This window comes from Megascapheus bottae, chromosome 6, assembly GCF_031878675.1.
Source record: "Megascapheus bottae isolate mThoBot1 chromosome 6, mThoBot2.hap1, whole genome shotgun sequence".
In the NCBI taxonomy this organism is placed as follows: Eukaryota; Metazoa; Chordata; class Mammalia; order Rodentia; family Geomyidae; genus Megascapheus; species Megascapheus bottae.
This window is the reverse complement of record NC_143514.1, coordinates 25,484,093-25,510,112: the sequence shown is the minus strand read 5'-3', so window position 1 is coordinate 25,510,112 and position 26,020 is coordinate 25,484,093. Positions and strand designations below refer to the sequence as shown.

Below are 26,020 nucleotides of genomic sequence, written 5' to 3'. Positions count from 1 at the left end.
AGGCGATGGAAACAATCCAGATGCCCTATTGCAGATGAACTGATACAGAAAATGTGGTATATATATATTCAATGGAATTCCACATAGCCAACAGACAAGATAAAATAATGGCATTTGCAGGGAAGTGGATGAATCTAGAGTGAATCATGTTGAGTGAGACAAGTCAAGACCAAAGGAACAAAAGGTGCATGGTATTCTTAGTATGTGGCTATTTGATCCAAACAGTACAAGCGCAAGGACTCAATATTTGCATACCCAATGCTATGGACATGGTATTGGAAATATAAACACAACTACATAGACATAAAAATCTATGACTCTATAGACATAATGTTTTATTACATAGATTAATATGTATCTATGACATACAAACCCTCAGCCTAATTTTAATTATGTTCTAAAATCTAAGTGCCAGTGATTGTATATAGAGATTCCCTTCTTGAATACTTGTTTGTTAAATACATCATTTGAAATATGATGTAAAAATCAATGTCAATTAATTCTTTAAAAAAAGAAAAATAATATTAGCAATAAGAAAATTGAGCAAATTTATACCATAATTTTGTAGGAAAAAAAGGAATCTGCTCAGTTCCATATTTCATCCATGAAAAACCTGCAATACAGGCAGTTTCAAGGAATAAGGAAAAAGAAATGTAAAAAAAAAAGAAAAGAAAAATCATTCTTTCTAGTTTTCTGTTTTCGTTTCCATGTTTTATATAATTAGTAAATGCTCATACAATTTAATGTACACAATCTTTCTTCTATAACTTCTGTGCCTACATCCTTTCTTTTTTCTACATCCTTTCTTCTATAGCTCTGAAAACCTGAACTTAATGTTGAAAAGAAAAGCCTCAAAAATTTGCAATATTCCATTCATCCTTATCAATAGAATGCATGCTAAAGTTTTAGTGACAACAAAGATATATTTTTACTTTAAATCTCACCTAAGTGCAAAACTTTCCCTGCCACAACTGACTGTATCTGATATAATTGCCATCAATTCTATCACCATCACCGCAGAGCTCCAAAGCTGAATAACTGGAAATTTTACATGAATACTGATTTTCTTTTCTTCTGTACCATGTGATTCTAACCTTATTGGAATTAATCATATTTTCCTAGCTGGAAAACACCAAAAACTTTAGCAAGTTTATAACAAATGACCAATTTATCATCTCTTGACCTCTCCCAAACATAATTCAAACATAATTCAAAGAAATTATTGTTTAATCCTAGTGTTGAAGCCCTCTCCTCTAAGATGCCTTCCCTAACTTAAAGTAACTTCTGCATTCTTGTTATCTGAGAGTCATGGCAACTTCAACACAGCTGCCCAAAGGGCTTATTCTATGGCCAGGATTTTCTTTGGTGTGTTTGCACTTACTGTCCATCTCCCACCACTACACCATTCGCTACCCCACCCTTCCTAGCACAGGAGGGACCATATCAAATATACTCATCGTGATGATGTCAGCACTTGTGGAAGAAATGAATGAACTTCTATTCTACACTTTGTCCCATTTCCTCTCCAAATGAAGAACTTCTTGTAAGCATCTTTATGGATTTCTATATCAACCACTAAATATGACAGAGAGTTCGATCACTTTTTAAAATTTATTTATTTAGTGGTACTGAAATTTGAACTCAAAACCTAGCATTACTTGAGCCATGTCCCCAATCCTTTAGGCTTTCATTCATTTTTTAAAATACCATCTCCAGCTTTTACCAGGACTGACCTCAGACCTTCTACCTATACCTCTTAAGTAGCTGTGATGAAAGGCATACTTCACCATAGTCACCTTCCTCAGTTATTAACTATATTTTCATGAAAAATTTACTATCTCCACCCTAGTGTTACTACTATTTTTGTCAGTCATGAGGTTTGAACTCTGGACCTGGGTGATGTCCCTGAGTTTCTCAGCTTAAGGCTAGCACTCTACCACGTTGAGCCACAGCACCATGTCTCATTTTCTGGTGGTTAATTGTAGATAAGAGTCTCATAGATTTTTGAACCTGGACTGGTTTTGAACTGTGATCCTTAAATCTCAGCCTCCCGAGTAGCTAGGAGTATAGACATGAGCCACAAATACCCGACTGTTGCTACTTTTAATACTATTATTTGAGTGTACTTACCTTGTGCCAGATGTTAAGCCAAACATTTTACATGAATCATCTTATTGAACCTTCTCAACAATAAGGTAGTTACTATTACTTCAAGGAAACTGAGGTACCCATCAAAGTTTCTACTTTTAAGAAGTAGAAAATTTTCCTCAGACAATCCTGGCTCATAAGCCACAAGCTTATTATCCACAACTGTATGCTTTCTCTCCATAGGCAAATGAGATACCAGATAGAATCAGACTTATATTAATTATAGCATTAGTAAAATTAAAATGATCTGATCAAAGCAAAGACTGATCAAAGCAAAGACACCTGTAATCCTAGCTACTCAGGAGGCTGAGATGTGAGGACCCTGGATCAAAGCCAACCCAGGCAAGAAAAGTCTGTGAGACTCTCATCTCCAGTTAACCACTAGAAAACTAGAAGTGGTGCTGTAACTCAAAATAGTAGAGCACTAGACTTGAACAAAAAAGTCTAGGGACAGTACCCAGGCACTGAGTACACTGGGAGCGGAAGGAAAGAGACTAGTAAAACCATTTTTCAATAGAAAAACTTGACAAAGTCTATTTCAACCAGATAATCAAATCCAACATCAATAGTTCCAAGCCCTGTAGCCAGTGTGTAATCTTCATACCATGTGCTAGGGGCAGCAACTATAATAGCAACTATTAAATAAAAATAGATGGATATTCTAAATAGTCTTTGGTGTCTTTGTCTTTCTAAAATAGACCCAGAAGGGGAGAAATGGCTTTCCTTAAAATAATGTGTTCAACTTTCATAAGAAGGACACAAGATGGTCAGTTTCAGCTCCACATTAACATGGCTAAGCTTTATTTCGGCTAGATGTCAAGCTGTTTGTTTGTTTATTTCTAATAGAAAAGAGTTAGAGTTTGATAGGTCTGACCCAGAAACAAAAGATGCTAAACTTTGGAGCAATTACCACAACTTCAAACTTCAGTAATTTAAGACTTCATAAAATGAGGGTTTTGAAAGTCTATATGTGGAATTCAAATGAAAACTTCATGAGCAAAGCTTTCATTTAGGCTCTCCCAAACTTACTTCTCTGGAAAAAAAAAACTGTCCAGTCAGCCCAGAATGTGGAAACAATTATGAAAATTAAGACATTTGAAAACCACTCAAGCTGTTTTTATTTCTAGCTACATCTTCCAAGACAAGTGGCTGCCTGGCTCTTCAGATGGCTTTTGATAATGCTCTCTTCTCTTCCTCTCACCCAGGAGGAGTCATGGCACATCAAAGAGAAGGTCAGTTGATGCTGTGTATATTTTCTTTCCCTGCAGTCCACAAATGTACAACCCCTACTGCACTTAAGCCATCTCCCCTGACTTATTCTGTTCTTCATAGTATTTCTCATAAATATCATTGAGTTGATAGAAGGTATACTGAGGAAGGTAGATTTTGTGTTGCTATAAAAATCCCTTAGAGCCTGGAAAAAGGCTAAGTTCTAGGTAAATACCTGTTAGATTTAGAATTGAGTGATGTATCTGGTGCACACATACCCTCACATCCCTACCCTTCACCCAAACTGACCATTACTACTTTTCTCTTCTGGATATGCACTCTCTAATTTAGGTCATACAACTCTTTCATTTCCCTGGATACACTTGGCTCCAACTTCTATTGGCTGAGAAGTGTAAGGATGGTTTTTGTTGCCCTTGAACAGTGGCTAAACCAGACAAAGAAGTTAAGTCTGGGTGGTCTGAAGGACAGTCCCACAGAGAAGTAGCTTTCCTGTGAGTGTGCACATCAGAACACTTCAGAAACAGAGGGAGACCCAATAGCTAGAACTGTACAAATCCTAGCAACAACATAAGTAAGGTACTGTAAGGTTATTATCTAAAGTATAAAATAAATATCCATGAGTCTACACTAAGATAAATCACGTTTGACATAGGAGATAGATTTCCTGGACAGAATTCCTAGTAGCTTGTGCAAATACTCCACTCTAAGGAGAGGAGTGCAAGTATCCATTCCTTAAATGGACCTAGTGATTATTCTTAGTGACTTCCTCCCAAAAAGGAAAGGGAGACCTGGGCCCTGTTGGCTCACACCTTTAATCCTAGCTACTCAGGAGGCTGAGATATAAGGACCCTGGTTCAAAGCCAACCCAAGCAAGAAAAGTCTCATCTCCAGTTAACCACTAGAAAACTGGAAGTGGTGCTGTAACTCAAAATGGTAGAGCACTAGACTTGAGCAAAAAAGTCTAGGGACAGTACCCAGACACTGAGTACAAGCCCCATGACTGATAGAAAGAGAGGGAAGGGGAAAAGAAGGAAAGAGACTAGTAAAACCATTTTTCAATAGAAAAACTTGACAAAGTCTATTTCAACCAGATAATCAAATCCAACATCAATAGTTCCAAGCCCTGTAGCCAGTGTGTAATCTTCATACCACGTGCTAGGGACAGCAACTAGAATAGCAATTTACTCAGTAATCCTCTTTCCAAAACCAAAAGCCCCAGGCTAATCATGAGAAAGACACTAACACTTCCCCAGTCAGGGAGAAAAAAACAACAAGGAGAATGTGGAAATTATCACAACTAAAGAGACAGAATGGCTGCATATAAAGTATATTCTGGATGGGACAAAATGACAGTGGCTTGAAACAAACTAATGTGTCTACAGTATGGGCTTGAGTTAATAATAATACACTCATATATATATATATGTATAAATAAATCAGCTCATCTATCATCTATTCAGTGTTTCTTTAAATATAATGTTTCTGCAAATAAGCATTTTTTTTATTTTAAGAAGGAAGAGGGCAAATACTCCCAATTCTATTATTCTGCAATAATTTCAAAATAAACAACACTCCTGGGTTTCCTAATCAGTTAATTTACTCTTTGCTATGGTAAAATAAACAGAGGAGTAGCAATTTGATGTAGATTAAATAGAAATGATATTGCCCATCAGAGAATATTAGAAGCCTGTTGTCATCTTGGATAAAACCAATATGTTTACTTTTGGGGTGCTTGCTAAGAGTAGGGTAATTACGAATCCACTTCCCTATCATGTTAGACTTACATCATTTCCTTGGGAAAGCTAAACCTTTGTAGTTACTCTATTTCTTTAACCTTAGCAGAATAAACAGGTTTTCATGTCAAAGCACAAATCTGCATCCTTTAGGTAGGGAGAACAGCCTGTGGCATGTTAGCGGGTTCACTCACTGTTTTCTCTCCCCATAGAGTAGGTGGGTTTATACTATGTGGTGTATACACACAGCTTCTAAGCTAGGACTTGTTTAACAAACAGCTATAATCAAAGGTATTGTTCCCCAGATGTTCTTGATGACTGAAGACTGTCTTAAGCTCCTTGATTAAACAGGAAGGCAGACATGGAAACATACAGAACTAAATAAAAGAGGCAACACATGCACTTCATGTGACCAGCAAATGTCCTAAGTTTATCTAAATGTAATATAAATCTTTATTTGTGTTTAATCTATTACAAAAACTTACTATTTAACTCCTTGGGCATGAAAGATGAGATACTTCTGTCCTTTGATCCTCATAAAGATATTTGTGAATATACTTAAAGTGAAAATATGAGAAATCCACATGTTTTAATGCTAGAGTAAATGGTACTTAAGAGAATTATGTAACCACATGTTAGTAGGTTACATGTTTGAAAGAGTGAAGAAGATCAACATTTAAATGGAAAAAAGCAGAGCTGGAAGAGATATTCTTCATTCATAAAGAATCTCGTCACCTGTAAAAATTATTTTGAAAAATTTTGAAGTACAACAAATGCCTTCCCATGGAGAAGCAAATCTTTCTTTGTTCAGCAAAATTTGTAACAGACAAATCTGGGTCCAAATGGTTTGTCCTAATCCAGCAGTGGTGCTTGATTCCCTTGTTTACAGCATCTCGTGACATGTCCTTGCCACCAGTCTTAAGAAGGACACACAGGAGTTGCTTACTCTGCATAGCTTTCTCCTACTGATGACCCACAGTATCCAGTCACCAGGCCACCCGTGATTCACAATGACACCACCTGGCTTCTAAACTCTTCCTTGCCTCACTAAATCCTCAAACTCTCCACAAAAAGAAAAATAATATTTTACAAGCATGTAGCTGTTGTAGGAAATGGTTCTTCCAGTAGGCCTTGGAGATCTCAGAGTAGAGCACTTCTGTTACCAAATGGAGGAGTCAGAGGGGCCTCCAGCAAGAATACTAACTACACTTTGACCCAGGAAGCTGGAGTCACCCTTGAGGGAGGAGTCTCAACCTCTTCATCCTGTCGGCCTTCCTCTCCCACGAGGTTCACATCCTGACATAAAGGTAATATCATCATGCAAATAAATAGAAAAGGCAAGTGAATGCTGTGCCTGATCATACTCAAGTTGCCCCTCCAGCTCCTCTTCTAACCTTTCCATTTGCTCTGCATCCTATGGGGCTTGCCTCTGGGGACTCTACGAAAAGCTTCTGTGCTGACCAGCTCCTGCCAGTGAAAGGACAGCAAGGTATGGGATGAGTGAATAGCCTGAGGCTGAGAGAGCCATTTTCTCCACTTCCTCTCTTCAAAGTTGAGATAGGGTGGGGGAAAGAAGATGCTAGATTGCTTAGTGTCAGGCAGGTCTTTACAAGCAGCAAGCTCCCCTCGTCCCTCCCCTGAGGAATGTTAACTGCTCCCTACTGCTTCCATTTCGGGGGTACTACATTATCTCTTATTTGTTTTCAAGATCTTTGAGAGTAATCTACTACACTGAACAGTCTCTAGTTATAACAACTCTGAAAGAAGTGAGAGGAATAAATCATAATCCCAAAGTATCATAGTATCATAGTTCTCTCACATATTAAAAATCCACATGGCAAATAATCTACTAAATGAGTGAACCATTGGTTATATGGATTACATAGACGAAAGATGGCTGTGTTAGAATCCAACCAGATTGCTGCATACTAAAGAGTGCCTCACCAATATCCTTCAGCTTAGTCCAGGATTAACTAGAACTCCGTATATATTCCTGGAAGTTCATGACTTGGATTTTTGTGTTAGCTTTAAAAATAAGCCAGATTTGCAGATTTACAGAGGAAAAGAGCAATACATTTTTTTTTCACAATGCCTGTGAGGAAGGCTAAGGATAGAATAATGACAGCCTGAGCCAACTGGGCCTGTAGTCAAGACACAAGACCAAAGCAACACCTATGATACATGTGTACATTTTGGTGTGTGTGCCGCTGACCCACCCTCCAAAGTGGCATTTCCAGTGAGTGGTCAAGCATGGAAGCTTCTGGATAAGAGCTACTCTCAGACCTCTAATCCCAGCACTCAGGAGAAAGAAACAAAAGAATCAAGTGTTCAAGGCCAGCCTTGACAAGACTGTATCTCAATAAATAAATAAATAAATAACCTTTAAAATAGTTTTTAATTTTAAAGTTAAAATTAAAATTTAATTGCCCCATTTGTAAGGAAATGGAAAGACTTAGAAAAAACATATTAAGTGAAGTAAGCCAGACTCAAAGGAACACAGGCTCGATGGTTTCCCTCATTTGTCATAATCAGTAGAAACCTTGGGCTCTCCTAGCAGAGATTTACAATAGAGCAAAACCTAGATACATAAAGCCATATAGTATGCTGCTAAATGAAAGGACCTCCAGGACATAGAAACAAAAGCCATATGAGTGATTGTTGTCCTTATTGTGCTACGTTATCTCTCATCTCATTTGCTGTCCCTTGGTTATCTCACATTCTTGCAATATTTTACCTTGTTATCTGATATATTGTGTATATGCTTATTTGGTTATTTGAAATTGGATAGGGAAGGGGGAAAACAAGATGAGGGGCAGGGATGGGGGGAGGGAAATGGGGACCAAGACATGAGAAAGGGTATCAATGTTTGTGAAGCAGTGCACCTTCTATCTGGTGAATATAATGTAACCCCTCTATTAGTTACAATAACATTATATGAAAAAATAAAATTTAATTCAATTAGAATTAAATTTTCTCCCCTAAGGCCTGTCACCTTGACGGACAGAACAGTCTTGCAATCCTGAAATACACAAGCTAGAAACAGTTCCTGAATACACAAACGAAGCTTGATAGCTGGGAGCAGTGAGAAAAAGAGTTCGGGAACATGCTCCTTCTTCCATCAACAGCCTCCTCTTACTGTGGCATTCCTGAGAACTCTGCTCTTCAACCTTCTCCTTCTAATCAGTATTCAGATATGCTTGGAGAAGATCAGAGGCAATCTCAACGTTAGGCCCCCTGTTATATAGAACTTTCAGGCATGAATATGTTGATTCACCCAAAGTAGCTTTTTCTTCACTAGACTGAAACTCTTACATGCACTAGGTGAACAATCTCTAGAAACTGCCCTGTAAAAGCCCTTTTTGCTGGCTTGTGAGATTCTTACAGTGAAAACCCTTGTGTTTATACCTAATGCTCAGAGTAGTGGCATTCAGTATATGCACAGCACATGTTCAGATGACTTCATAGTTGGTTGAATGGAGGGAGGTTCCAGGATATAGAAATCTGATCACATAGTGCTGAGTGTAGGCCATTCTTTCAAAAAGTTGAGAAATATTTGGCAACTCTCCTATGAGATACTTTATTAAATATTTATGGTCTTAACCTTACTGCTGTGTTGGAAGCGGAGCTAGTATCCATCTCCCTGTCTTGAAATAGGTTTAAAAAAAATCAAATTTCCCAAATGCTGTGTCCTGCGTTCCCCCTCCCCCTTCTTTTGGCCTTCTCTGTGGAAATTTATAAGGGCTATTTTCTTTCTTAAAACTCCCATGTTCAGCTTTTGTAGCTTGACTCTACTGAGTCTTTTTCCCATTGCTTTCATATTCTTCTCTTCTGTTCTTCCATCCACCTTGAATGTAGACAATCCTAGAGTTAGTTCTCAGTCCTCTTCTTTCTTTCTCTTTTTTTCTTTCTCCTTCCTTCCTTCCTTCGTTCCTTCCTTTCTTTTTTCTTTTTTTTTTTTTGTATTATTTGGGCCAGTACTGGGAATTGAACTTATGACCTAGCACTGTCCCTTAGATTTTACTACACTGACACTTTACCACTTGAACCACTGCTCCACTTTCAACTGTATGGTGATTAACTGGAGATAAGAGTTTCATGAACTTTCCTGCCACAATCCTTAGAGCTCAGTCTCCTGAGTAACTAGAATTATAGGCAGGGGCCACTGGGGCCCACCTTTCAACCTTCTCCTTTTCCCTTTAAACTCCCTTCTACAATTACTTCTGTTAAATTGTTTCTTCCATATGGATGATTCCAAACAATTTCCTCAAGCCCTGCCATCTTTCACACCATCTCTGTCCCTCATGGTGAGCTTTAACTACCACCAAAACCCAAGGTGCCTTGGAGGAAAACAGGAAGATGGTCTCCATACATAACACATACTCTAACTAGAACTCTCAGACTCCTTTATAGCTGAATGGATGAAGATGATGGACCACAATAAAGAAAAAAGTGTGGCTATATGTACATAGCTATTGGGCTATTGTGATCCTCTGCTAGAATTATCCTAGGTATGTACTAATTATTACAAATTAGGGAAATTATGGAGCTTATGTTTCTTTGGGTATAACTTACTTTATTAATGTGATTTTTTTCCACGTCTTTTCATTTCCTTACAAATGGGGCTATGTCATTCTTTCTGATGAAAGCACAGAATTCCATTGTGTATATATGCCACGTTTTCTTGACTCATTCATCTACTGAGGGCCATCTGGGGTGATTCAACATTTTAGCTATGGTAAATAGTGCTGTAATGAACATAGTTGTGCTGGTAGTGTTAGTGTGGCCTTATTTGTGTCATTTGGAAATGAACTCCATGATATGGGAATAAAAGAGTCTTTTGTCATTTTTATTGTATTTTTCTTTCTTCTTTTAAGTACACTATTTGTACTTAATGATTTTGTCTTTCTTTCTCTTGTTCCTCTGGTCACTATTTCTAATTCAGGACCCTTTGTCTTGTATATAAGTTTATCTCGTATAGGAAAGGGCACAGGAATCACAGTCAGTGGGACAAAGGGGAAACCAATGCAGTAGTGATACTCGCTAGACACTTTGTTGGAAATAAACTTTAAAACTTGGGGCAAGGGGAGTCGGGGAAAGGGAAAAGGGAAAACTGAGGGAAGGGGTAATTCATTAACTTACTTATGTAGCTATAACCCTTCTGTATATCACCTTTACAATAAAATAAAAAAGTTAAAAACACACAAAAAAATAAAAATAAAAAACAAAGCATCAACCATAGGAACCATAACTCCCTCCTCATCCCTAGTTTTTTGTGAATAATTCAAAGATGGTAAGATGGTTGGGAATAGGGCTAACTGTCAAACTCACACTGGCAAGGATTTTGGTTTTCCCTTTCTCCTGTGCGAGGTTTTGTTGTTCTTTGTTTGTTTGTTGGTCCATCGTGGGGCTTCAACTTGGGGCCTGGATTCTATCCCTGAGCTCTTTTGCTTAAAGCTAGCCCCCTACCACTTTGAGACACAGTGCCACTTCCAGTTTTCTGGTGGTTAATTGAAGATTAACCAGAAGTCTCACAGACTTTTTTGCCCAATCATCAGATCTCAGCCCCCTGAGTAGCTAGCATTATAAGCCTGAGCCAGCAGCACCCAGTTTCTCCCATGTTTTGTTGAGGCTCAGGGTAAAACTACTGCAGCCACTGTGCCTCATGTCTTTACCTCCTGATTTCTACAGTATTGGATCCCTTGGGATCTGCTTCTGACCAGAAACTCTGATAATAATAGCCTTGTGGCTTCTAACTCAGTTTACAACCTGGGTGTTTATTTTTGTGTGTGTTTTCCCTGAGAATGGGTCTCAGCCTCTTTGTACTTCAATTTCTCATTTCTTATTACTAGCCTTACCACCCAAGTGGTCTCTGATGAACAGGCTGCATCAAAGGGCCAGCAGGATCCCTGACTTAAGAAGCCTGCTTGTACATGCTATGACACTGATCTCACAGCCATTCTTGTAACTCATGAGCCATCATTGCAAATTGTCATGTGAATTCTCTTGCAATTATTTCTTCAAAAAAATTCCTTTAGTTTTATGTTCTACAGTGTGAACAGCTAAATTGTGTTTTCCTCTTTCTGCAGAATAACCTACTTGTAGTGCACATCTGGATGACCATCTGGCTGCTCCACTGTCCAGCCTTCTTGTATCTGGGGTAACCACTTAGCACCACTAAATGCTCGCTGTGAGCTTTCAAAGTGAGCACAAATGTACTAGTCCAGGTCTGCTCTAAGACACTGAGCATGTACTTCTCATGCCCTTTTACCTTCTGGCAAGTTGGAACACACACAGGCCTGTGATCCAGCCAAAGCCCTAGAGCAGCTCAAATCAAAGTAGTCATTGGCAAGTTTCCATCAGTGAGGAAATAAACAGAAATTGAGAATGAATACTTAAACATGTTTATAGCAATTTGTTCTGAGACAAATGCATCATCAGTAGATTTGTCTCTGAACAGAATATAAACTACAAGTATTGATCTTTGGAAGAAAGAAAAAGTAATTTCTGCTGGGAGCCAGTGTCTCACATCAGTAATACCAGCTATTCAGGAGGCTGAGATCTGAGGTTTGTGGTTCAAAGCCAACTCAGGTAGGAAAATCTATCAGGCTCTTATCTCCAATAAATTACTCAGAAAATGCTGGAGTGCTATGGCTTAAGTGGTAGAATGCTAGCCTTGAGCAAAAAGAAGCTCAGAAATAGCACCCAGACCCTAAGTTTAATCTTTCCTCTGCTCCCTTCCATACTCCTTTCTTCCTTCTTTTCCTCTATCCTTCTCTTCTTCCATCCTTTTTGTTCTTTCTTCTCTTCTTTTTTTTGGAGCTGGGTGCTGAGACTATGGCCTTCTTCATGCTAGGTAATTACCAGCAAAACATAATTTCTTTATTGGAAATAAATGCAATCAGGTTTTCCAGTCCCAGTATCAAAGTCCGTGAGACTCTTATCTCCAATTAACCAACAGAAAACCAGAAGTGGTGCTATGGCTCAAAGTGGTAGAGCACTAGCCTTGAGCTGAAGAGCTCAAGGACAGTGATCAGGCCCAAAGTTCAAGCCCTATGACTGACAGAGAAGAGGAAGACAAAGAAGAAGAAGAGGAGGAGGAGGAGGAGAAGGAGAAGGAGAGGAAGAAGAAGAGGAAGAGGAAGAAGAAAGAGAAGGAGAAGGAGAAGGAGGAGAAGGAAAAGGAGAAGGAGAAGGAGGAGAAGGAGAAGGAGAAGGAGAAGAAGGAGGAGGAGGAGGAGGAGAAGAAGAAGAAGAAGAAGAAGAAGAAGAAGAGGAGGAGGAGGAGGAGGAGGAAGAGGAACAGGAAGAAGAAGAATCAGAATCAGCTTTAGGTAGAGCTTTTGAGAAGCAATAGTCCAGTGTATGACAAAGAAACAAGAACAAAGGAATTATCTTAACCTGAATCACTGCAGAACATAAGAGCAAAATAAACTTATTTTAACCAAGTCATTATATTTTGCCTAAGAACCCTGTAGCTCTAAGTGAAGGATTGGTAATAACCAGAGCATGAGCAAGTGGTGGCTGTTCCTTCCAGCTTTCAGCAGGTCTCATGCGAGAATGGCATGTAAATCTGCAAGGAACGCTGGAAGCCAGTGGACAGCATCTAGATATTGAACGTAGGGAGGATCAGAAAATTTAACTGTCTCTATACCATGAAATAAAAAAAAAATAGCATTCATCACACACAGCCTTTCCCAATGGCCTCTGACTTATAACAGGCCTACAGTAGGCAGGCTTGCAGTAAACAGCTGACTAATGGTGCATCCTCCTACCCACATCCATGTTCTAATTAGACTTCAAAGAAGGCATCAAAGCAACAAAGAAAGAAATGGATCAAACCCCAAAGCTGGGAACTGGATCCAGGTTGGAATTTGGCTGTGGTGACTGGCACGCAGAACTGACTACAAGCAAACACATCAGAAAGAAACCTATTGCCAGGGAAGCCACATTTGGCTGGGAAAGGCTCATGTTCTTCCTTTGTCAAGGAGAACACATTTATTTCCAATCTTCACTTCAGACATGGCCACAGAGGATCAAGAACAAGGAAGGACTTCCCAGCAGACAAAGACACAGTCTGGGCCTCTGGGAGACCAACCCTCAAGAGCAGAAGCAATATTCAGCCGAAAACATACTCCCCTACCATGGAGCGAGGTCTTTACACTCTGCCTAATTAAGAGACTCAACCCTGCTAGCGGTCTCCAAGTCTTCTAAGTGGGAATTGATCTTGTAGATTTTTCATTTCTGTTCCCCTGTAGTGATGGTGAGCCAGAATAAAGACAGAAAAAATACATACACAACAACAACAAAAAACATTTTGGCATGGATATATAAAACAGGTTAGACAAGAAGAAGCAGACATGTGAATTTCTGGGTAGACTGTATCCTTTGAGGAAAGCATTGCTGATTGAGATGCACAGAAAGGACAGAACGACAAAGGATTAGCAGCAGGATCCCATCAGATGTCTGTCCATCCCTTCTACCAGTGGCTCAAACATGCAACCCACTGTTTTTGAATGGAACCTTTTCCTTCTTCAAAAGTGGCAATAATCACTACATACTGGCAGGACACTTCTAACACAGGAAATTAGGTACTCATCCATTGGTAGTGCTACTTTCTTTTTTTAAATTTAATTTTCAGCAATACTACTTTCTGGTAGTACTTTCTTTCTTAGTACTTTCTTAGTACTTTCTTTCTTAGTTTTACTATCCTTCAGGAGTTATACAAAATGGTTTCAATTCAATATATCAGTTTGTGAATGCAATGCATCTTAATGTCACACCTTTTACCATCTTCCCCCATCTCTCCCAACCCCAACCCATCCTCTCATTTTACCAAGTACTTTCTAGCAGTACTTATGAGTGGAACAACTGATAACCCTTCCCAAGAATATGAGGTCAGTCAAAATTTCCAGAAAGATGATGAATATACCAGTGGCTCCCTAGATGTCTCTGAGTTTATGCTCTAACATCTCGATTTAATAGGGATTGATAACAGGGCCGTCCTGTAACTACACTGAAATAAAGGTGTTCTCTGCCTCAATAAAGGTTCAGTGCCAATATGGAGGGCTTCAAACCTGCCACATTGCCTCCAAACTGCTTGAAAAACACAGCGAAAAAAAAAAAGGAGTAACGGGCAAGAGGAGAAGAGTAGAGCAGTACATCTACAGTAGAACACAGGACTCAGATTTGATGTTCAGACACTAGCAGATAAGCCTCTAGGCTGAGTGGCTACCTGGCACACAGTAAACATCAAACTCAAGGGGGAAAAATGTTTCCTCTGAGATCAGGCCTATCCTTGCCATGCTTACTCAGTGACAAACAAGATAAAGAAAAGGCACAACAAATTGGAAAGCAAGAAATTAACTTATCTTGTATGTAGAAAATACTTCAGACTCAAAAAAACACTCCTGGAATAAATTAATTCAGTAAAATTATAATCCATACATGGAACATTCAAGTCACTTGAGCCAGGCACCAAAGGCTTATGTCTGTAATACTAGCTAGTCAGCAGGCTGAGCTGTGAACATGACAGTTTAAATCTAGCTCCATGAGACTCCTTATTTCCAATTAACCATCAAAAACCCAAAAGTGGAGCTGTAACCCAAGTAATAAAGCACTAGCCTTGAATATAAAAGCTCAGGGACAGGGCCCAAGCCTTGAGTTAAGCCTCAGTACCCACATGCACAAATGTGCACACACATGCACATGCACACACACACACACACACAATATACATACAAGCATGAATAAAATGCTGAAGAATAAACAGCCAGGAGATGTAAAAACCCAACACTGATTGAAGAAGACACAAATATAAATGGAAAAACATCCCCTATTCATGGACAAGTGAACACAGTATTGCTAAAATATTCCATACTACTCAAAGTGCAATCTCTAGCAAAATTTCAGTAACCTTTTTTTTTATAAAAAATTGAAGGGGAAAAAATTTTCCAATCCATATAGAACCACATATGACCCTAATTGCCAAGACAATCTTAAGGGAAAAAAAAACCCAGCTGAAGGCTGAAGGCCTCACATTTTTTGATTTTAAAACTTATTACAATGCTACAATAATAAAAATTGATGACACTGGAATAATGACAGAGAAGAGGAAGAATAGAGAGCCCAGAAATAACTCCATGGCTTTAACACCATGGGATGTTGACAAGGGTACTAGGACACATGGTAGAGAAAATACCCTTGAAGACAAATGAGGAAGGGCAACAGAACAGTCACAGGAAAACAAGTAAGGTACTGGGAACTAGGCATCTGTTTGAAGTCTTATTAGCAAGTTAATTTGCCTCTTTGTGGCTTAATCTCCGTATCTACAAAATGGGGAGAAGAAGAGTACTTTTGTCTTATGGCTACTTAAATAAGGTACTAGGAATAGCCTAAGCTGTGACACACAGTGTTAACTTGATCCCTGTAATTAGCAATAGGGTCTTGGGAAAACAATTCACCTTTTTGAATCTCAATTACTTTCGTGGTAAAAGGGAGAGAAAATCTAATTTAGATTATTAGGCAGAAGGAGAAGCCACAGCAACTGGAAAGCCCCGTCCACTTCTGAGTCTAGAGAATTCATAAAGTCCAGGGAGTCCCAGGTGAAGCCTATTCCCAGGAAGTGAAGTGAGGAGTCCAGCAGAGTTTACTGAGATGGGGCCCTCAGTCCAGCAGGATAACTGGAATAACAACCCCAAAGCTCAGGGTTTCTCTCCTACCCAGTTCAGAGTTACTAGCTGGTGTTTTTCCAACACCACTGAGCATATGTAGTTCCTGATAAATATTTATAGTCAGGAAAAAAGGGGGTTAACCAGCTCAGCTGAAAACCTGATGTTTATTATCCCAATTTGTGATGATTTCTAAGTTTTTTGACTTCATGATGGTGGGAAAATGAACCATAATGAGTAGCAAATGTATTTCCACCTTGAATTTCAATCTTTGTCTAAGCTAACAATACGTGGTATCCCAATTAGTGCTTGGTAATGGTATTAAGCCACAACTCACAAATGGTCTTATATTCAAAAAGGGAAGCAGCCCCCATCCTATAGCATGCTTTGTTGCTAATCTATGCTGCTTTGTAAGTGAATCATGGTAACTGAAAGTCTAGCCTAGCACATTTTCTAGTAACTATCAATCGATCAGGATGTAAGTCATATGTAAGCTGTGCATTACCACAGTTCCTGCAGACCACTCTATTGGTATCATGGAATAGCCCAACGTACCACCAAACAGCTTCAGAGTGAGTTCACATCTTTCTCCAACATATCCTGCGGTGAGATGGTCACATGATCAATAGGAAATTGAGAAGACTAAAACCGGAAGACACTGACAGCTATCCTCTTCCTGGTTCAACTTTCTTTTCTTTCTTTTTCATACTAATGGTTGGGGCCCTCTTTTTGATATCGAATTATCTGCTCCCATGAGAAATGAAATAGAATTATTCACTATAATGACATGAAAGCCTATTACAAACTTTTACTGTTTCTTGAAGAGCTATAAATGTGGTAAATACCAGAAAAACTTATAAATGGCTCTTTCCCTCTAAAATATTTAACAAAAGATGATCGGGGAAAAGTCCATGTCAAATCCATGTCAAAAATCAAACTGCAAGTACATTCTAGAAAATCACAACGAAAAAAAAAAAAAAAAAGAAAATCACAACGATTTGTCAAATTGCTTGTTTCAGAAAATGACAAGAGAATTAACCTATTTACATCTATCTAGTACTATAAATGTTGTTATTCACATCTTTGCCTAAAAGTTTTTCCTTTTCCACTCAACAAAATAGAGTCTACCAGTTGGACAAGGTTATAGATGTCAATTCTTTAGCAATAAGAAATAAGGTGGAACTCTAAGACTAATAGTGACCTGGTAATCCTAGAGTCCTACTTATCTAATGGCCTACTAGTCCATACAAATTCAATCTTTTTGGCATTATTCTCTTTTCCCTCTGTTGAACAATCCAGGAACTTTGCTTTATGGAGCTTTATATACATGTAATTGATGGAAAAGTTGTACTGATTAGTAGAGTCTACCTATTCAGAGACTCTTTTCTTCAATATTTGTACTAGTAGCACAAAGACAGACATGTTTGAAGACATTTAGAAGGATATAAAAATGCTCTCACAGATCTAATAATCAAGAATTGTGGGGTCCCATGTAGGACTAATCCTATCTTCTCCCCAAAGATACATATTCATATCTAGAGACACTGAAATGGTTACAAGTGGTATTCTACTGGCATCTACCAGTTAGGGGCCAAAAGCACTGTTACACGTGCCAAAATGCCCACCACTACCCTCCACACAGAGAACTATCAAAATGGCAGCATCACCAAGGAGGAAGAATTCTGACCTAGCAGGTGAAAGGGAACATAAGTCAAGTGTGGTATGAGCTTCTTCATTGGAGACAAAAGTAAAGTGTTATCAGACTAAGAACATTTAAACACCAGACTAAGAACATTTAAACAGGTCAATAAGTATTCCGGATTGACCAGAATGTAGTGGAAAGTGGTTACTTTCATAGCTCACTGGTGAGAATACAAATGGATATAACTTTTGAGGAATACCACTTGGCAATGTATAGCAAAAGATTTTAAAATATACACTCTATTGTTAATATTACTTTCTGTCCATTTCCATCTACTTCTTTCTTCCCTTCCTTCTTTTTTCCTCTCTCCCCAGAACAGCCCCAGCTCAAGGCTTAGAATGCAGTGTGATTGAGGGTAGTGTGGGCAGGTACACAAAGTTAAAGGCTATGATGGTGAGCCACACAGAGCAGTGAGAGTATGATAATGAAGCTGCACAGGGCTGTAGCTCACAGGCCTAGGACAAAGAGCCACTGGGAAAGGAGGCAGACAGATGCGGAGGAGACTGGGTGACTAGTTACATTGAATAAACCAGTTAAAACAGAAAAAGATAAAAGATAATAAGATTCTAATTTCCAGGAAAAAATGTATAAATATAGAAAAGGGAAAAAGAGAAAGATGCCTGAGTACTGAATTACAGAGGTATTAGTATGAAATACATGACTTTTAATTCATGATAGAACTAGTAGAGAAAAATGTTTAAATGTATATGTATTTATTTACTCGGCTTCTTATTCATTTCCTGGCTTTGTCTTCAGAGTGATGCAGAAACAATGTCAAAACCATAGAATTGACATACCCACCATACCATATCTGGGCTCCTCATATCAGCCTAGAGACATTAGACCTACAGATCTGAACTTCATTTTTTTCCTTTTTTTCTCATATTGTTTTTGCCAGTCCTAGGGCTTAGACTCAAGGTCTGAGCACTGTCCTTGGGCACTCCTCAAGGCTAGTGCTCTACCACTTGAGCCACAGCACCACATCAAGCTTTTTCTGTGCACATGGTACCAAGGAATCAAACCCAGGGCTTCATGCATGCTAGGCAAGAACTCTATCACTAGGCCACACTCCCAGACCCTTCATACATTTTTTAAATTTTGCTTGTCTTGAGGCTTAACTCAGGACTTGGGCATTATCCCTGAGCTTTTTTTTTTTTTTCCTCAATACTAAAACTCCATCACTTGAGCAAGAGCTCTACTTCGGGTTTTACTTAATTGGAAAGTCTCAGACTTTCTTGACCGGGCTGACTTCAAACTAGGATCCTCAGATTTCAGCCTCCTGGTGGCAAGGATTACAGACATGAGACCCTGGCACCCATCTAACTTTGTAGCATTTGATCTATATCCTTCCTATTTCTCCTTCCCGTTCCTTGAGGTATACAAGTGTGACTGGCTAGTTTCCAAGATGGCAGATTTTTAGTACTCTTACCATACACAAACACAAAATGGTTACTACATGAAATAAGAGAGATACGTTAATTTGCTAAACTTCAGAAATCACTTTACTATGTGTACATATAATGACGTCAAGATATAGCAAAACACCTTGCTGTACTCCCTTATACATATGCATTTTTAAGAAGAAAAATGCCACGCTCTGCTAAAAGGGAAGAGGAACTAGGTTAGAGAAAGTACAAGATGCGCCTAGAACATCCTGTGGTGCCAGAAAATAAAGAAACACTCAACAAATGACAGACATGTGTCAAAAGGTTACAGGAGCAAGTGTCACAAAGTCACCACTGGCCAAAATGAGGACAAGATGAACATCAAAACACATAAGATTTCAACATATTGAATACAAAGGAATCCATGAATCTTTCCTAATGAAGAGAATAAAAAGCTGGATGCTGGTGGCTCATGGCTATCCTCCTAGCTACTCAGAGGGCTGAGATATGAGGATCCCAGTTCAAAGCCAGTCAGGGCAGGAAAGTCTGTGAGACTCTTATCTCCAATTAACCACCAGAAAACCGGAAGTGGATCTGTGGCTCAGAGTTACAGAACACTGGCCTTGAGCAAAAAGAGCTCAGGGACAACTCCTAGGTCCTGAGTGCAATCCCCACTATAAACCAAAAAATAAAAAATAAAATAAAATGAACGATATGGAATAAAAAAGAAAGAAAAATGAGAAAGCACGTTCTTCCTTAGAATAGAAAACCAACTAACACATGTAAAAGAGTAATGACAACTTTCACAGAGATAGATGGCTCACTGGCAGATGGAGAGAATAAACCATCAACACACCCTTAGAATACTTATCCATAAACACCAATATGTCTCCAAGGAAAACAAATAGAGGATTTAAAGTGAGAAGATCTGATAGAGAAGTATGCAACATGAAGATCGAAGTTCAGTTGCAGGACTTAAGGGAAAGAACAAGACTTTGTCTTCAAGCTTTATTTATAAAGCAAGACAATGCTGTTGTTGAGACTTCATATTTCTTGGAAAATCTTTGGATAGCTAATAAGCTTATGGAGGGATTAATAAGCACCCTAGTAACCCTGTCACTTGTTAATCTGGATAACATCACCTATCTGCAACAGCCAGGGCCAGTAACTCCTCCAGCCTTCAGTTCCCCTGGGCATTAGGCTGAACATTCTACTGGTTGATGAGTAATTAGAGAAGAGAGGCTGATTAAGCATGTTAGAAAAAGGGTGGTGCATGTTGGACATGAAGTCTGGCCCAGCCTGAGAATGTGAATGATTCACATTTGAGGAAGGGAGACAAGGTTCATGAGAGTGAGGTGATGTCACAGGGGTTATGTTGATAGCTGGGACAGGAGGTTGGGGTCAGCAGGGGAAGAGGGAAGAAGAAAAGGACTAAGTGAAATAATCGAATGCCTTGGGAGAATGTGGAGTCCAGATGTTGTTTTGCAGGCTAAACCTTGGAGACCCAAGGTCACAAGAAGGCACAGAGGAGTGTGTATCCTCACCTGTTAGAAGGGGTGCTGGCTCTGTGGATGTTTGTCTGCTGAGAAACAGATGCCAAAGACAGTACAGGTAATTCTAAGGTGCAGTAAAGCTGCTCTGGAACTTTGCTCTGTGCCTTCTATCGCATAGCATTAGTAATCTCAGTTCTGAAATTAATCTTCCTTACATATTCCTAATAGAGAAGTTTCCCAACCTCCTGGTTACAATTTTTTCCTTGAAGTCTAATATAGTCACAAAGGTAAGGAAAGAAGAGGGAGGGAGGGGGTAGGAGAGAGGGAGAGGAGGACTGCAGTTATGCTTTGTTGGTATACAAGCTACCACACTGACATCCTGCCACATGTGCAACCGGTGCTCAGTGAATCCATCCAACTGACCAGAATCAGGATGCCCTGTTCAAAAACTTCCAGTGGTTAGTGGTCCTTCACAGGCACAGTGTCCCTCCACATAGATGACTCACAGGGTCCAGTAACCCACTCAGAGCAGGTGTGGTGGCACAGACCTAGAATCACAGCACTCGGGAGGCTGAGGCAAGAGAATTGTGCAATTCAAAACAAGTATGAGCTACACAGTGAGTTCAAAGCCAGCCCAGATTATACAATGAAATCTTGTCTCAAAATACATACAAACAAATAAATAAAAAGAAGGGGCCAGGAGTTTGGCCTAGTGGTAGAGTGCTTGCCTAGCATGCACGGAGGCCCGGGTTCAATTTCTCGGTACCACATACATAGAAAAAAAAAGCCGGAAGTGATGCTGAGGCTCAAGTGGTAGAGCTCTAGCCTTGAGAAAGTCCAAGGACGGTGCTCAGGCCCTGAGCCCAAGCCCAGGACCAGCAAAAAAAACAATAAATAATAATAATAATAATAAGTATATAAAATACCAAAATAACCCTCAACTTAATTTTAATTATGTTCTAAAATCTATGTGCTAGTGACTGCATATAGAGATTCCCTTCTTGAATACTTGTTTGTTATGATGATTTGAAATATGATGTAAAAATCAGTGTTAATAAAATCTTTTTAAAAATACCAAAAAAAAAGCAAAAAGCAGAAAGGAAAGAGAAAGAACAAACCCATACAAGTATTATCTCTATCACATAAATGACAAAACTAATTCAAGGACAAGTAATATATTTGTGATTAAAAGAGCTTGCAAGGGTGAGGCTGTGATTAGAATCCATATCCTTGTGCCTTTAAATGCCAAGCCTTTGTTTGTAAAATCACAAATTCACAGTGCTGACAGCCAGCCCATCCATAGAGTCCTAGAAACTCTCCCACCTACATAAGAAGTCCAAGACAAAGGACAAGGGATTTTTAACCCAGAGTGGAGGAGGATCAGTACTTGATGGAGCAATGGTAGAGAGGAACAAAAAATGCTGGGCACCAAAAGAGAACATCACGTTTAGGTGTATTTAGCATCTCCATGTCACCTGTGGCTTGGGCATCTACCCATTGCTGCAACAATACACATCTGCACCCTGGTTTACATATATATCTAGGAGGAAAAAAGGACAACCAAGTACTTCCTTGTATCAGAGACCCTGCTTTTTCTTTTAATCTTAGGTGATGGATTTAACCTTCATTTACACAGATGAGGAAATGAAGGCTTACAGAAATGCAGCAATGATCCCAAGCTCACAATGCCAGCTTCTGGTCTGACTGCTAAGCCTGCCTCTTCTCTTTACCCTACATTAATAATGCCCTGGGCTCAGTTTCGGCCATTTGGAAGCTTGCAATCAGACTTAACCACTCTGTTGGGCATAATCACAGGCCAGATAGCATTTGAAGTAATGTACACTTCAAGGAGAGTGGCTAATGGGTAATTTGAGTTATAGGAATTCTCACTTGAGTCATAGTGATTTCCCTTGTCCCAGCCCAAAGAAAGAGGTTGGCCTAAGCTATGGTGAATTCTGATGCCCTTTCAGGGAGTTAAAAAGAGGATAAGCAACCAGTCTAAGGCATGTGTGTTCAACTGACTAAGAATGTGGCCTTGGATGCTGTCTGGCTACAGCACTGTGTGCGCATTTGTCTCTCTCTGCATGGATGCTAATGTACTGTAGCATTTCAAATAAGTTCTGATGAACAGAAAAAGTAGTCACATATTTTATTTTTTTAGCCATAATGTCTTGAGCTTTTTTTTTTGCCAGTCCTGGGGCTTGAATTCGGGGTTTAAGCACTGTCCTTGACCTTTCTCAAGGTTAGCAATCTACCACTTGAGCCACAGCAACACCTAGAGCTTTTCTATGTATGTGATACCGAGGAATCAAACTTGGGTCTTCATGCATGCTAGGCAAGCACTTTAGCACGAAGCCAAACCCTAGGTCCTTGCTCTTGGGCTTTCTCAAGGCTAGAGCTCTACCACTTGAGCCACAGCACCATTTTTGGCTTTTTTTCCAATGTATGTGGTACCGAGGAATAGAACCCAGGTCTTCATCCATGCTAGACAAGCACTCTACCACTGGGACAAACTCTCAGCCCCTAATGTTTTGAGTTTTTACTCATAAAAAACATATAAGAACCTTTTCTATAAGTCATTCCATAACATAGTACTAGGGTTTGAACTGAGGGTCTTGTGCCGGTTAGGCAAGGACTCTACCACTTGAGCCACACTCCAGCTCTTTGTGCTTCACTTATTTTTCTGTTAAAGTCTGACTTTTGCACAACCAGACCTCAGGACTTGATCTTCCTACCTATGTTGCCTGTGAAGCTGGGGGTACGGGTACAATACCTTAGCTGGATTGTTGGAGATAAGCTAACATTTTGCCCAGGCTGGCCTTCAACTATAAGCTTTCAAACCTCCACTTCCAGGCTGGGATGTGAAATCACCAGCCAAGCAAGGCCTTGAGTTCAAACCCTAATACAGAACGAAGATCATCAAATCTCCACCTGCTGAGCAGCAGTGATTCACAAGTGTGTAGTGGATACATATATTGTATCCATGTATAAAAGAGGAGTAATTGGTAACTATCACAAAATTTCCAAAAGTTTTACATTTTAAGGCAAAAGGGAAATTTCAAACATTGCCCCAGTGACCCGTTTCACTAGGTATATATCAGTGACAATCAACCTAAGTGCCCATTTAGGTGGTTGGGTCTCTATATGATACGAAGTCCACACAGTGTCTCTCAAGAGACATCAATGACAGTTTATCTCTACTACTCCAGAACTCACTGGCAGGATTGGCTTGCTGGACTTTTTCAAAGTAGCCAGAAGCAATTCCAGTAAGTTTGTGTGTTTTGATAGGCATAATGTTAACAGAGCCAAGGTTGTTTCTAACTGTAACACTTCTGGATAAAACAGAAAGGGGCCGGGGGAGGAGAGAGCTGTAATACTTCTGGATAAAACAGAAAGAGGGGAGAGGAGAGAGAGAGAGAGAGAGACAGACAGACAGACAGACAGACAGACAGACAGAGACACAGACAGAGAGAGAGACACAGAGACAGAGACATACACAGAGAGAGAGAGAGAGAGAGAGAGAGAGAGAGAGAGAGAGAGAGAGAGAGAGAGAGAGAGAGAGAGAGAGAGAGAGAGAGAGATTCTCCTCCATTGGGCTCAAACCACCATATAAAGTTGGATCCAATATCTCATAAAAGTAGGGTTAATCTTATATTGTTACTGAATCTGACTTTATTACCTGGTATGTTGTATGTATGTAGGTTTATTTGAAATAGGAAAGGGAAGAGGAAAACAAGATGACTGGGAGGGGGTAAGGGGAAGGAAATGGGGACAAAAACATGAGAAAGGGTATCAATGTGTGAGAAATAATGCACTACTACCAGGTGAATGTAATTATAATCCCTCTATACATTACCCTGATAATAAACAACAAAAAAGCAAGGTTAGTAACAAACTACTAATAGTTATTAGGGAAAAATCAAAATTCTCCTTAGCTGCTATTTCATGCATTCAAAATAATTACCTGTGAGGGAAGAGATATGTCTGTGCTTGAAGTTCATTTTGTATTATATACAAGGGAAAGTTCTGAGAAGTTGAATGGCCTTTTATTTTCTAAAGTGACTGGTAAATGAGGAGAGAGAGAAAAGTTACAGTGACAATAACCAATTATAGGAAGCCAAGGTGCTACTGGCTCATGGCCACTCAGGAGGCTGAAGATCTGAGAATGGCACTTTGAAGTCAGCCTTGGCAAAAAAAAAAAAAGTTTGTGAGACTCTTATCTCCAATTAACCAGCAAAAGCCAGAACTGGAGCCATGATTCAAATGGTTGAGTTCCCAACCTTGAACAAAAACTTAAATAAAAACCAACAACAAAACCAAATAAGCCTCAGTACCAACACAAAAACAAACTTATGGGGTAAAACAATTTGTGAATGTTAAATTTCAACAACTGACCTACCAAAGGTTTGCGCGGGCAGGTTTGTAAGGATCACCTTAATAAGAACTACGTTGTTTCCAGTATTCACAGCCGCCCCTCAAAATGACATGCTTGGGAAATTTCTAAGCAACTTTTCTGCAAACTTTCTGAGGGAAAGCAACAAAGTAACAGTGCTGGAAAACAAAGCAGGTTTTGTCCTCCCGGGGAGGGGTGGGCAGGTCGCCGCGGACTCTTCACTTACACATCCTGATCGACTCTGATAAGCATTGCAAAATCCTGGGGAATTACTTTCCCGGAGCTTTAAACGTGCGTGCCGGGCCGTGGCTCGGGTTCCCGGCAGCTCCACTCCGGGGATGGGGTGCGGTGGGGTGGGCGCAGCACCTGTACGGAGCGCAGTCCCGGGCGCCCCCGGCCCCGCAGAACCCCAACCCCAGTGGACCCATCTCCACGAACCCCGGGGAAGGACGAGATGCCCCGCGCCCTCGCCTGCAAAGTTCTGCCTCGGCTGCGGTCTGGGATCGGCCGGGGATTCCCGGTGCCCCCGAGTCACCCCGGACGCGTCCCCCCTCCTCGTCGGCCGAGGCTCGGGGCGCCCCCTATCCCGTCCCGCACTTCACTCACCGCACACGCTCGCCCGGGCGCCGGGGCCCCTGCGGCTGCCGCATGCCCTCGCGGGACCGAGCGCGACGCGAGGGGGATAACCCGGCACCTGGCTCCCCCGCCGGGCGCCCAGGAACAGCGCAGGACGCGGCCCGGCGCCTCCTCTCCCCAGAGGCCCGCTGCGACGCGCCCGGAACCCGGGGAAAACTTCAGCGGCGCGCGGGGAGGGGAGGACGGGGGCCGCGGCCCCGCCCGGTCCCGCCCCGCCCCGCACTCCCGCAGGTTCCCACGAGACAGCGCCCCCCGCTGGCCAGGCCCCGGCGCAGCTCTGCGCACGTGTGTGCTGGGCTTCAGGCCCCACGCAGTCCTCCTGGCACCTCTCTCCTGGGCTAGCTGGGGTGGGGAAGAGGCCGGGCTCGCTGCCAGCCCGAGACAGTCTGCAACTGGAACCTCGAAGCTACCCGAGGGTGCTGGCAGCTCCCAGAGGTCAAAAATGCTCGTGTGAATCTGGCCTGGGGCCTATCCTAGGCACCTTTTCATTCCAACGGGGAAGGAAATGTCGTTACCTTTCTTGTCAGAGATTTCTTGGCCTCCTTGGGTAAATAGTCCTGGACACGACTTTTTTTTTTTTCAAAGTCAATACATAAAGCCTCCGTGGACCTATCGTTAGTAAAGAAAAGTAAA

The 26,020-nt window shown here is 40.6% G+C and overlaps 1 protein-coding gene across 1 annotated transcript in view; it reads right to left on the bottom strand.

The window, feature by feature from the left end:
* Lpar3 (lysophosphatidic acid receptor 3) overlaps window positions 1-25,493 on the bottom strand; it is a 71,506-nt gene extending 46,013 nt beyond the window's left edge. The window contains exon 1 of the mRNA XM_090333707.1: window positions 25,358-25,493. The gene's annotated coding sequence lies outside the window, so the exon portion shown is untranslated. The remainder of the gene's footprint in view (window positions 1-25,357) is intronic.
* Between the last annotated feature and the right edge of the window lie 527 nt (window positions 25,494-26,020).